We start from the raw sequence: 12381 nt of genomic DNA on the forward strand, positions 1-12381 counted from the left end.
TGGCTTAGTGGCTTTGGCAAGGGAAAGATACTGTAAAATCTCCAATCCCTCCGCACTCCAGGGGGAGTATACTGTAAAATCTCCATTCCTTCCCCACTCCAGGGGGAAGGTTACTGCAAAATCCCCATTTCCTCCCAATCAGCTGGGGCTCTGGAGGCAGAGAATAGATGGGGGCAGGGTGAGTCAGAGGTGATATTTACCAGTTCTCTTAATTACTTAAAATTTCCACTACCGGTTCTCCATAACTGGTCAGAACCTGCTGAATACCACTTCTGATACCACCATCATAAAGGAGGAAAGAGAAGAGTAGAAAGGTGATCCCACATCACTGCCCTTTTTTTCTGCATTCCTCCCACTAGAATAACAGAATTGGAAGGGACCTTGGAGGTCTTCTAGTCGAACTCCCTGCTCAGGCTGTATACCAGCACAGAATATTAACCCTGGTTTTAAAACTGTTCTCCAACCATAGCTTAAAAGAACTAAAAAAGGAGAATGATCCAAAATACCAAACAAACCGTCTCTGGTTTCTACTCTTCAGCCAATATTTCAGGTTCCGTTAAAATCTTAAATGCTGCAATCAGAATGAATTATTCATATGGAAGTTACAATCCTTATGCCAGCCTTTTTGGGAGTAAGCGCTCTTGAACCCAGCAGGATTGACTTTTGAGTAAACATGCATGATGCTGGGACTGAAGAGCTATAATCCTGAGCATATTTACTAAGAAATATATTCCACTTGAAGAACTCAGAGGAAGTTCTACCTAAACATTCCTGGGACTAATCTGCATGGAAATAAATTACCATAGCTTTCTAGTGCCAGAAATTTAATTCTTACCCCTACCTAGCTTCAAGTCTACATTTTGGAATCCGAACTGGTAAAGGGAAGAAGAAACGGCACTCTTGTAGAACAATCCTATTTATGCTTATTAGGGAGCAAGTAATGTTATTTTTGGTGGATTTACTCCTAAGTAAATTGTGCTTAATACTGCAGGCTGATGGAGCACAAGTGAACTGACAAAAACATCCGTTTTCTGGGGCATGAGATTTGTTCTGCAAATATGATTGCATACTACAACCTATAATCAATCCCTGTGCCAAAGTTTAGGAACAATGCAAATCTCTCATGTATGCCTCAATTTCCTTTGCAAAAGGGTAGGTGGAGCCCTCTGCTTTAAATATTATTTAGGCCTTGCAAGTTAATTGCAAGTTACTTTTGCAAACTGCTAGCACCATAATCTTAATTATCTTATATGACTTGTACAAGATTCCTTTGGACATTCATACCTCAATAGCGCCCATGACATTTTGCACATTGCATTCCCAGCAACATTATTTCTTACCCTAGACAAAGAAACTGATCTTTGATGGGACGGAGCACATATTATCTATCCTTCAAATAGCAGGAAAGTGGTCCCCTATCTTTAAATGCCCTTGTCTGCCCTAAGTTTGCTTTAGCAACTAGAAGAAGCTGACCTTGGCTGATCTCCGAAATGAAGCAGTGTTGGCTAGCATTGGGATGGGAGACTGCTTGGGAATGGAGGTATATTAGCTTGTTTGGGAAATCAAAGACTATTCTAGAAAGAGGCAATGACATAATGCTGCCAAGAGAATTTAGTGAACCCAGTCATCAGGAGTCAAAGCTTGAACTGAGGGTATCTTTAATTTTTATTGTGTTTTGACTTCACTATTTGACTTTAAGACATAGACACTGCTATTTCTATGCCCCTGCAAACTCTTGCCACCTATTATGACTCAGTAAGGGGGGACCACAGGTTAAATATTTGCTTCATCTCTTGCTTTAATGCATCTTCGAAATCTACAGTGGCTTGTTAGCCAACTTTACATCAGGCGACCTTACTTTATATTATATTAGATCTCACAGAGGAGGCATGTTGTGGGTACTGTCAGCCTGGGGCCTACACTTGGTGGGTCCCAGGAAATGCACACATTCTGCTGTGGCAGCCATTTTATGGAATATCCTTCCCCTGAAATTAGATTAGCAGCATCCAGAGGTGGGCTGCTGCCGGTTTGGATCGGTTCAGGTGAACCAGTAGTTCCGATGATCGGTTGACTTCGCCCATCTACTCCCGCCATATCCCGTCCTTTATTTCCTTCTTTCTGGATCAGCTGATTTCTGGGCCTCTGCTGTTCTACTTACCGGGGCTGCCTTAGAAAGTAAGCAGCTGAGCTCTGCTGTATTTTGAACACTGCACGGGTGTGCGCGTGGGAAGCATGCGATCACCAAACCAGTTGTTAAACCATTTGCAGCCCACCACTGGCTGCATCCCATTTGATATTCTGAAAGGCCCTAAAACCCAGTTTTTTAATCCAGTCTAAGATTCTCAGGGAACCAGAGACTTGCTTAGATGATTCCATTGTTGAGCTGCCTTTTTATCTTCCTTCACCTATGGTTTGTATTTTTAGTTTTTAATATTTTTATAAATACAGATTTTTATATATCTACTATTGTACATGTGTTGCTTTATCTTATTGCTATGTGCTGCCCAGAGTCCATTTTGATGAGATGGAGAGTGTGTAAATTTGATTTTTAATAAATAAAAATAAACCTGGTTCCCCTCTTCCCCGCATCCATCCTAGAACATTGCATCTGATAAACTCCATACAGCAGAGGTGTCAAACTCAATTTCATTGAGGACCGCATCCGGGTTGTGTTTGAGCTGGGGGGGCATGTCCAGCTTGACATCACTTGTGTCAGGGGCCCCTGTGATTGCCCGAGTGCTCTGCCAGCGAAAATGGGCTCCCGATCTCCATTTTCAGCTGGGATGGCGTCCTGCAACCCTCTGCCAGTGAAAACGGAGCTCAGGAGGATAGCCCTCCTGAGCTCTGTTTTTGCTGGCAGAGGGTTGCAGGATGCTGCCCCAGCCGAAAACGGAGATTGGGGGAGCTCATTTTCACTGGCAGAGGCATCACAGGCCAGTCCTTTGTTGTTTCCAGGGCAGCCCCGCGGGCCAGATCTAAGCACCTCATGGGCTGGATCCGGTCCACGGGCCTTGAGTTTGACACTCCTGCCATAAAGGAAGAGAGCACACAGATTTCTGTTACAGAACTAGAATATTCGCAGCTTTACACATTGCTCGGTACATAATGTTTTGGTTGTGTTTCAGCTACCCAGCAAGAAACTAAGACCTCACTGATGCAGAGGTTTGATGATATATATACATACGTACATACATACATACATTTAATCAGAGATGCCTCTCTAACTTCTTTCCAAAGCAAACAGGGCACAGTTCATTAAATTCCCTCCCTGTTGGATCAGTAAAAAATTGGAGGTGCCTGGTGATTAGCACAATTGTTTTAATTTTGAGAGGAAGGAAAAGGTTTCCTCAGTGGTCCATTAGGGTTGGACAAGCAGGCAAAGGTTAGGACACCCCAACCCAAAACATCTCTAGAAATAGTTGTCCCGTGCTCATTTATGGGGCACTGTATAAAGTACTAAACACATCATCTTTGGGGTTAATGAGTCCCTTCAAACTTTCCCAAAATCTTTTCACACATAGCTCCTTCCCCCTTTTCTTTCTGCTATGATAAACTGTCTTACAGGAAAGGTGATTAGGAAATAGCATTTCTATGATCAAAAGCAATACTGTACACCTTTGAATGTCACATCAAGCACAAGGACAGAAAAAAAATAAGAAAGCTATGATCTTGATGCCCTGCTTACAGGTATCTCACAAACTTTGGACTGGCCACTGAAACTAAATAGTTTTCTTTTTTTAAAAAAACCTCAATAGAACACAATTGTTCAAGTTCTTATAAGTTTTAGTAATATGAATAATCCCTCCCCACCTACATTTTATATAATAGACAACCTTAAATGTTTAGAGTACCAAAACCTTGTACAGTTAGAGTATAGACTATAATAAAGAAGCTGTTTCTACACTAACATGTAGTTATGGGGAATGAGTAACAAGTCAGACTATTGTATCATAGGACCAAGGGTCTGAGGTTGCAATGTTTAACTGGTTAAATGAAATATCCTGTTCCGCTGCAGGCTTCAGACATACACATGTACATACAGTTTCTTGGGTGATTATCAGTTTACTACAGGAAGCTCTCAACTTATGACTCCAATTGGAATTTCAGTCACTGCTAGGTAAGGCAGTTAAGTAAGTCATTACATGGCCAGAGCTGATTTTAGGACCTTTTTATTACAGCCATTAAATGAATTAGTATGGTCATTAAGCAAATACACCTTCCCAATGATTTTGTCAAAAACTGGCTGGAAAATTGCAAATCACAGCCATGTGACCAGAGGACCTGCCATCATTGTAAATGTGAACATTTGCTCAATAGTCATAATTTTGAGGATGGATCATACGTTACTTTTTTCTGAGCTGTTGTTAAATGAATGGTTGTTAAGTCAAGGACCATCTCTACTAGGCTGAAGAATGCAAATGAAGTGCAGGAATAAATGAAGCCAAGGCTTGCCTGCGAAGTTTGTGTAGACCCATGATGGCGAACCTATGGTACGCGTGCCAGAGGTGGCACACAGAGCTCTCTCTGTGGGCATGCGTGCCATTCCCAGCCGCTCTTCTAGGTTCCATCAGGCGCATGCACACTGGACATCTGGTCCGGTGTGCCTGTGCATGATGGAACTCAGAAGAGAGCAGCTGTCCAGCATGCATGCGCGCAACCGAACCCTGAAGAGCAGCTGGCCACCACGTGCATGCACACTGGCCAGCTACTCTCTTCCGGGTTGCAGCACTCCAATGCACACATGCGCTCCAGTTTCGGCACTTAGTGCCAAAAAGATTAACTATCACTGGTCTAGACAATGGGAGTATACATCGTCCAGAGTCAGTCCAAGGTTTCAGAGGAGAGTCATGGCTGTCAGCCAATCCAAAGGTCAGAAGTCCAAGAAGAGGGATGCATCTACCGATGAATGTCACAGATATCAGACATTTCCAGCAAAGAGAACACAGTCAGAGCAGATTCTTGTACAGGCTGCAGTCAGTTGCAACAAATCAGACTGCGTGCTCTTTTGCTTGACGAGTAGCCTTACTAGACTTCTGTTGTTTTGTTCTCCCTTTCTACTCATCAATTGCTGGGACTGGGAGGCCTTAGGTCATCTTCACTTAACAGATCCAGCTGCTCAGGTGGTGCCTGTGATTGATTAGCCTCAGGTGATGCCTTGCTTTGTCCTCCCTGAAGCTGACACCCCAGAGGTTCAGTTGGAACTGCTTGTTTAGCTTCAGATTTAGAATCCGAGTCCAGGGCCTGGGCCATAACACACCCGCCCATTAAAAATGAAGTACCTCAATCAAGGCAGATGATGTAATTCTTTAAATGATTTTTAATGCAAATCATTATTATATTGATTTTTCTTTAAGAGCTAAGAAGTGCCATTCCAGAAGACTTTCCCCATGGGTCAAAGAGAAAGAAATGGGAATCCTTTACAGAAGATGACACCTTCCGTGATAGTAATATCCCTTACAATAGAGGGGCAAAGACTGGACAGTTGTAACTCCAGGCTGTGGTGGGTTGGATGGGAGGGAAATAATTTGACGGAAGGGAAATTCCTATCCACAAGCTCTGCTTTGCTAGTAGACTGACGCTCCATGTTTCCTATTGCTTTCTCTGTACAAGGGATAAAATATATCACACCGTTATCTCCAGTGCTAAAGAAGCTAGTTCTTACACGAACTGGGGAACAGTTAAGGGTTCTGAATCCTCTAACTTGTCTAACTTTTTGGAGAGGGGTATGGCTGTGGTGGGCTTGGATTTGGAGTCAGAGGAGGGGACCGATGACGAGAATCCAGTGCCAGAGCAAGCTTCAGAAGTACTGACTGACTGCAAGCAGCCAGCTCCAGCACTACCAGATGGACTACCATCTGAGCAGGCAGAGGAGGTGGGTAAAAACAGCAAACAGCAGGCACAGGAATAACTGTCTCTCCCAATGTAACCACTCAATTGCTGCAAAGAGAGTAGAGCAAAAGTGCTCTGTAAGACTGCGCAGGAATCTCACCCCATTAAAAGAGCTACACTGTGGCTGCTGCTGCTTCTGTTAAAATAAAATAGAACATTAAGCATCTGAGGGCAGGACAAGCAATGGATGGAAACTAATCAAGGAGAGAAGCAACTTAGAACTAAGAAGAAATTTCCTGACAGTTAGAACAATTAATCAGTGGAACAACTTGCCTCCAGAAGTTGTGAATGCCCCAACACGGGAGGTTTAAAAGAAGAGATTGGACAACCATTTGCCCGAAATGGTATTGTTTCCTGCCTGAGCAGGGGGTTGGACTAGAAAACCTCCAAGGTCCCTTCAAACTCTGTTATTCCTATTCCTATTCCTATTCCTACTCCTATTCCTATTCCTATTCCTATTCTATTCTATTCCATTCCATTCCATTGACAACAACAGCCCATTAACTCCCACTCCATATGACTTGAGAATCTTACAACCTTGGTTTTGAATCTGGACCACGAATCTGGTACAGCTGGGACCATCAGACACATTACCTGACAGCAGGTTGCTTTGATTAGGAACTCTTGTAAGTCACACCTGTTGAACTGTGGGGGAAAACCTGTGTGCACAAGTGTGTGTAAGCCTCATTTAGTAAAGTATCCCTCCGTCTACATGTGGATGTTTGGCCCTGGAGAAGACAGGGTGTTTCAGACTGCATCTTGACCACAAGCCAGAGTTTCTTCACCTTGATCTGGAAAATGGTTTTTTTCCCCTCTTTAGAATGATTGATTTTTCTCAGTGGCTGAGACTGATCCTTTTTTTTTTTTTTTTGCCAGGGGCTGCACTTTCATCAAACAAACAACCCCCCTTTAGGATCACAGGGGGGAGGATGGTAATGTCATGACATCACCAGTGTATACAAAGCTGAAGTTCTGATCTTTTCCCCCCTCTTGGGGTTGTTTGAAGGGAAATAAGCATGTTAAATTCAGGCGAAGCATAACATTTATCAATCGTGTCTTAAGGTTTTAAAAAGCCCCCAAAACACATCAATTTTACTTGGCAATGAAGTTTGGTTTGGTGTGTGTGTGTGTGTGTGTGTGTGTGTGTGTGTGTGTGTGTGTGTGTTTGTGTGTATAAAATTCAGGAGCTCCAGAAAGAGTCTAGATGACCTGTCTCTCTCCTTAGCTTTTGTTACTGCTGACCAGGGTATCCTTTTGAAGCCTCAAGCAACTTGGGTTTGGATTGGCCACTTTGCTGTACTTTCTCTCCTGTTACTTATCAGAAGGTGGCATTAGGAGAATTCTACCTGATATTTTGGGTTTGTTTAGCTAATACATTTGTTCTAGGAAGTTCTGCATGGATCTCCTATATTTAGCACCTATGTGAAGCTTTTGTGAAGGATACTGAATGGGCTAAAGAAGCTCGTAGCCATTAGGACGTTTATGAAACCTAGCTCTATTACTCCTTGCCTGCAAGCTCAAAAACCTCAGTGTACCTCCAATTTGTGAAAGTGAATGGCAGGGGTGGGCTTCAAAATTTTTAGCAAAAGGTTCTCTGCCCCGTTGCTGGGTGGCCATGGCCATCGTGAGAGTGGCCTGATTGGCCTCCTGCACCACGGTGGGGGTGGGGGTTGCCCTCCCTGGGCTCCGGAGGCCTTCTGGAAGCTAGAAATGGGCCTGTTTCCAGCCTTCCTGAACTTCCAGTAGGTCCCTTTTTCACCCTCCCTGAGCTCCTGTGCACACCCTGCACTTACCTGCATCCAAAATAGGCTGCATGGAGACTCCTGAGAGGGGCTGGGTGGGCTGGATGGCCAGCCAGTGATGGGATTTGCGGGTTCTCTGAACTGCACAGAATCTTAGCTAGAGTTTCTCCCGAACCCCTGCAAACCCCCAGCAGCCCTCCCCTGATATGCAGGAGAACACATTTTTGTGAAATCTAGACAGGATGGAATTCTTAGTAAATCCCAACTAGATGACACTTTCCACAGATAATCCTTCCTGTTTCCCACCATTGATGCTATCTTTTCCTTTTCATGCACTTGACACAGTAAAAAAAATCCATTAAGGAAGGGGAACAAATGAATCAGCAAGGAAAGTTGTTCAGAAAAATCTCCATTGGGAAGCATCCTCAGTCCATTAGACTCAGTGGAATTTAGTTCTAAGTAAACATGCTTAAGAGTTCTGCCATTAACAGATTTTGTTTAGTGACGGATGCGAACTCATATGAGTAATCAAGTAGGATTTATTGATTGATAGCCTTAACTGGGAGGTCAATAAAACTCATCTAACCAAAGATCTGGATCTTTCTCTGGTCCACCGAGCACCCAACCTAACATCCGATGAACAAACAGAGGTGATGAAAATCTTGCGGCACTAACACAAATGATAAATGCTCCAATGTTGACTTTTCCCTATTGCTTGGTTATTGGCATGTTGGTCCCCATGAACTGATCATAGATGGAGTTGGGACAGCATTCTCTTGCATATGAGATTAAGGTTGTCGGTCCTTAAAAAGCAAGAAGCAGAGTCTTGTTGCTGACAAAACTTTTATTTACATGACCGAGAGTTCCTTTCATTCACAGTTAGCAAGGCTTAGCAAACAGTCTTTCAGAGGAATGTTTATCAACACAAACCTTATCTCGTTTGGAGAGCTGCCAAATAACTACTTTCCCAAAGCAGGGCAAGGCAAAACTGGGCACAGAATCTCTTATAGTCACAAACAGAACTTTCCAAGAGTTCGGTCCATTGAAATGACCAAATGAACAAATTGGTTCCTGCAAAAACCCACTCCCCGTTTGCTCTTTTGTTTCCAATGGGAGGGGCCAATTGCCTCCAAGGTGTGGCTTTACTCCCAAATCGACCCTGCTTTCTTAGTAGTTCTTGTCTTCTGGCAGCTCTGCGCATGCACACACTGGGAACAGGCTCCAGCTGTTCCTCTGCCTTACTGCTGTCTAGCTCCCTCTCTACCTCCAATGCAGAGCCCTCATCTGAGCTTTCCTCAGCCCCCAGGACTGGCCCATGTTCCTCCCCAACCTCCTCACTGTCCAACTGCTGCCAACTCTACTGGCCACTGGCAGGCCACAACAGTGGGTCCTCATAGAACCGAAGAGAGGAGGAGATGCTCTGCTTCCAATCTCAAGGCATGGCAAAGACTGAGTTCTTGTAAGCATTCTTGTTTTATCCTGGTGGCCCTGATCAGCCAATGTTTCTTGTAAAGAAGCACACTTGCCATATAATTTCCTGCTGAACTTAGCAAGAGAGAAAGCAGCATCTACTCTATTGTGCAACAGATCTTGCAAGCTACCTCAGCATGAAACAAACACCATACCATACAGAGCTGGGTGAGGTGAGGAGGAGGAAGAAGAAAGACTGCAAAGCTAAAATGAGTGACTGGAAATTATATTCCACTGATACACCAAGCATTTTGATATCTGTTTATGGTTTTTTTCGGTTTGTTTTTCTCACTCTGGCTGGGTTTTCTGTGCCTGACATCTCATTATAGCTCTGCTCCAGGAGAAAGAGACAGCAGAGGAGAATAGAGCCCCCCCACCCACCAACTGAGTCTCCCTTCTGGAATGAGCTTTGGCTATCAGCAAAACATGTTTCTGGGGAAGGAGTGAGGTAAAGAAATACAAGCAGGAAGAAGATGCTAGATGCAAGCAGACATGAAGCTAGAGTTTAAGGATAGAAAGATGCGGAAAGATAGACTGAACCCACTGAAAACAGAGAGAAGGGAATGCTGGGCAGAGAAGATAGAGAGAAAAGAGAGATGGAAGGAGATTAGATTGCTCAAGGAAGAAGCAGGATTTTCTGGCAAGTTTTATTCCCCTCTGTGCCAAAACCAGCCAAGCAACTGAGTGAGCCTCAGCGCTCAGCTTCTGCAGTCACAGATAAACCTCTGAGCTTGTTGCCCAGGTACGTTTGCATTCTGTTCCACTATGAAATTACCCTCCTGGCTGCTTCTGCTGCCAAGCTCCTCTCTTAGCTTGGGAGATGCTGAAATGTTTAGCAACCATGAGGCATGGATTCAAGATCAAGGATGTCCTCAGGAAATGTTTGGGATTTCTCTTTCATTCTCTTTTCCAGTGCTCGGTCTGGCTAGTAGCTGCAGGACGACTGTGAAACTGCTATTTAGAATGTTTGCTTATTTATTGCTTTGTTAAATCAACCATTAGTTAAAATGCTTTCCCTGAAGAATTCGAGCCAATCAGTCCTCTGGAGTGCTGTATGGGGAGTATAAAACAGCAGCCTTTTCTCATCCCTCTAGCTGGCACAATGGCCTTGGGGCAGCATTTGACACTGGGCATTCAGCTAGGATGTGAGAAACCATAATTTAATAATATATTATTTTTTTATGCCCCCCAACTCTGGATGGTTGCCAGTTGTAGGGACTCTAGGTGTTGCTAGATGTTGGTGCCAAGCTTGGCAGTATTGCTGCTTAATTTCTGGAGATAATCTATTTTTCTAAAATTAGTTTTGAAAGCTTAAATACAGACCCCAAAGCTTAAGTCAGGGGCATCTGAGAATCCCCATAATATAGTTAACTTGAAAAAGATACCCTTATGATCTGTTGTTAGTCCTAAAACCTACCAATGATTCCCCCGCAATCATTCATTTTATAAATATCTGTGGAGAAAACTGGAAAGAAAATGTGGGAGGCTCTGATGAGGGCCCTGTGGTGTAGGCAGAGGGGGGGGCCGGGCCAGAGCCATATGCCAGTTATCAAACTGCCTTCAGGGTCAGACATCAGTGAGGCAGAAGAACAGCTGCAGCCTGTTCCTAGTGTGTGCATGCAGAGAGTTTTCCCCCAACTTTCCAAATGATATTTAAGGCAATAATTTGCTTTTCTACATTTTTAGGATAAACATGCTTTGCTAAAATATTCTTTTTAAAAAAACCAACAACAACTCTTCACTGGAAATTTCACCAGCATCTCTGGTCTTGATATTTTTTGCCAGCATACAATCTGTTTCACTCTGGAAAGCTCACTATTAGATTTTTTTTTCTGCTCAGTTGTCCAGCCTTTACTTTATGTCAGAATTCCTGCTATTCTCCTAAGATGATACTGGGCCTGCTATATATGTGCAGCCTTGAACAGATATTGCCTGTTTTTACTCAGCTCTCAATAAGAAAGGGAAACCTTAGAACAAGATCTAAAGTATGATATTCGAGCCTCAAGGTACGCAATGGGGATTCTTCATCCATTTACAAGGAGGGACGGATAATGCCATGTTCTACTTGGCTCATATGAAGGCTCTGGATATGGTTACAGCTGAATGGAGGAGGACTTTTCTTTTATCTGTTCTTTTTAAAGAGAAACAATGCCGTTTTTGTTTGGTGTTTTCTCTGGCATGTTCTTCTAAGTTTCCCACAATGAATGAATCTGGATAACAGTAGAGTAATAACTAAGCAAAGGAGGGACATGGACAGACTATGCCAATGCTAGATGGTGAGCTATTTATGAAAAAAGCATGCGGCACATCCAGATTCTCCCTTTAGTCCAACTCCTGGGTCTACATGCATACAGCGAACGAGGATGTAGCAAGAAATGAGAAGTTTTAATCCTCTGCTTAAAAAAATCCATCTTAGACACAAACACAGAAATCAGTGGTGAAATTTCACAGGAAAGCTAATGGCGTACATCAGCAATCCAATGCCTGATCCCCAGGAGTCAGCTCCGCTGAAGTTTGATACAGTATGCTTATTCATGGCTGCAGAGGTTTAACTTGTAAAATCCATTAAGGTTTAATGGAAGATCTTCACCCAGTTGGAAGACTACTGTACCCTTTTAATTAATAATGCAAACAATCATGCAGGGAAGTGTTTTAAATTGCTAGCATGAAGCCAGAAACCCATCAGAATGAAGGAAATACTCAAACCCTGCGTGATTATTCTCTTTCTATCATTTTTCCCCCTCTTAGCATTTTCCCCACAAGTATGGGGTCTGTGTTTTTTTTTTAATCAACCAAGTGTTGGTCCATTGCTTGTGTTAGGAATTGACTGACAAGCTTCTCACCCAAGCCTGACATTGTGACCGAGAGAAAATGATTGGCTCAAAGTCACCCAGATGGTTTTCATGCTTGAGGCAGGATTAAAATTCACAGTTTCCTGGTTTATAGCCTTAATCACTAGACCAAACTGGCTCTCCCTCTTCATATCAAATTCTTGTTACAAGTGCATCTTTCACAAACAACATTTGAAAGCCTCATTATCACTTCCTTCACTTGCCATAATTAGGACAGATCAATTACTTCACTGCATCAAATGACTTCATTATTCCAGATCTTGAAAAAAATATCCCAAGGCTGTGTTCTCATAATATCCCTTTTACTCTACTTTGGGAAGAGGGCTGGAAGGAAACTAGATGTGGTCCTCACAAAACAAAGTAATTCTTGCTTTTCTAACAATGCAGCTTTGGACATGTCTACCCAGTTATAAACTCTGTTACATTCA

The 12381-nt window shown here is 43.2% G+C and overlaps 1 protein-coding gene across 1 annotated transcript in view; it reads right to left on the bottom strand.

The window, feature by feature from the left end:
• ASIC1 (acid sensing ion channel subunit 1) overlaps positions 1-12381 on the bottom strand; it is a 233987-nt gene that overhangs the window by 200999 nt on the left and 20607 nt on the right. The window lies entirely within an intron of this gene.

This window comes from Thamnophis sirtalis, unplaced genomic scaffold (assembly GCF_051295495.1).
Source record: "Thamnophis sirtalis isolate CommonGarterSnake01/CBP01778 unplaced genomic scaffold, rThaSir2_p1.2 scaffold_3, whole genome shotgun sequence".
Lineage (NCBI taxonomy): Eukaryota > Metazoa > Chordata > Lepidosauria > Squamata > Natricidae > Thamnophis > Thamnophis sirtalis.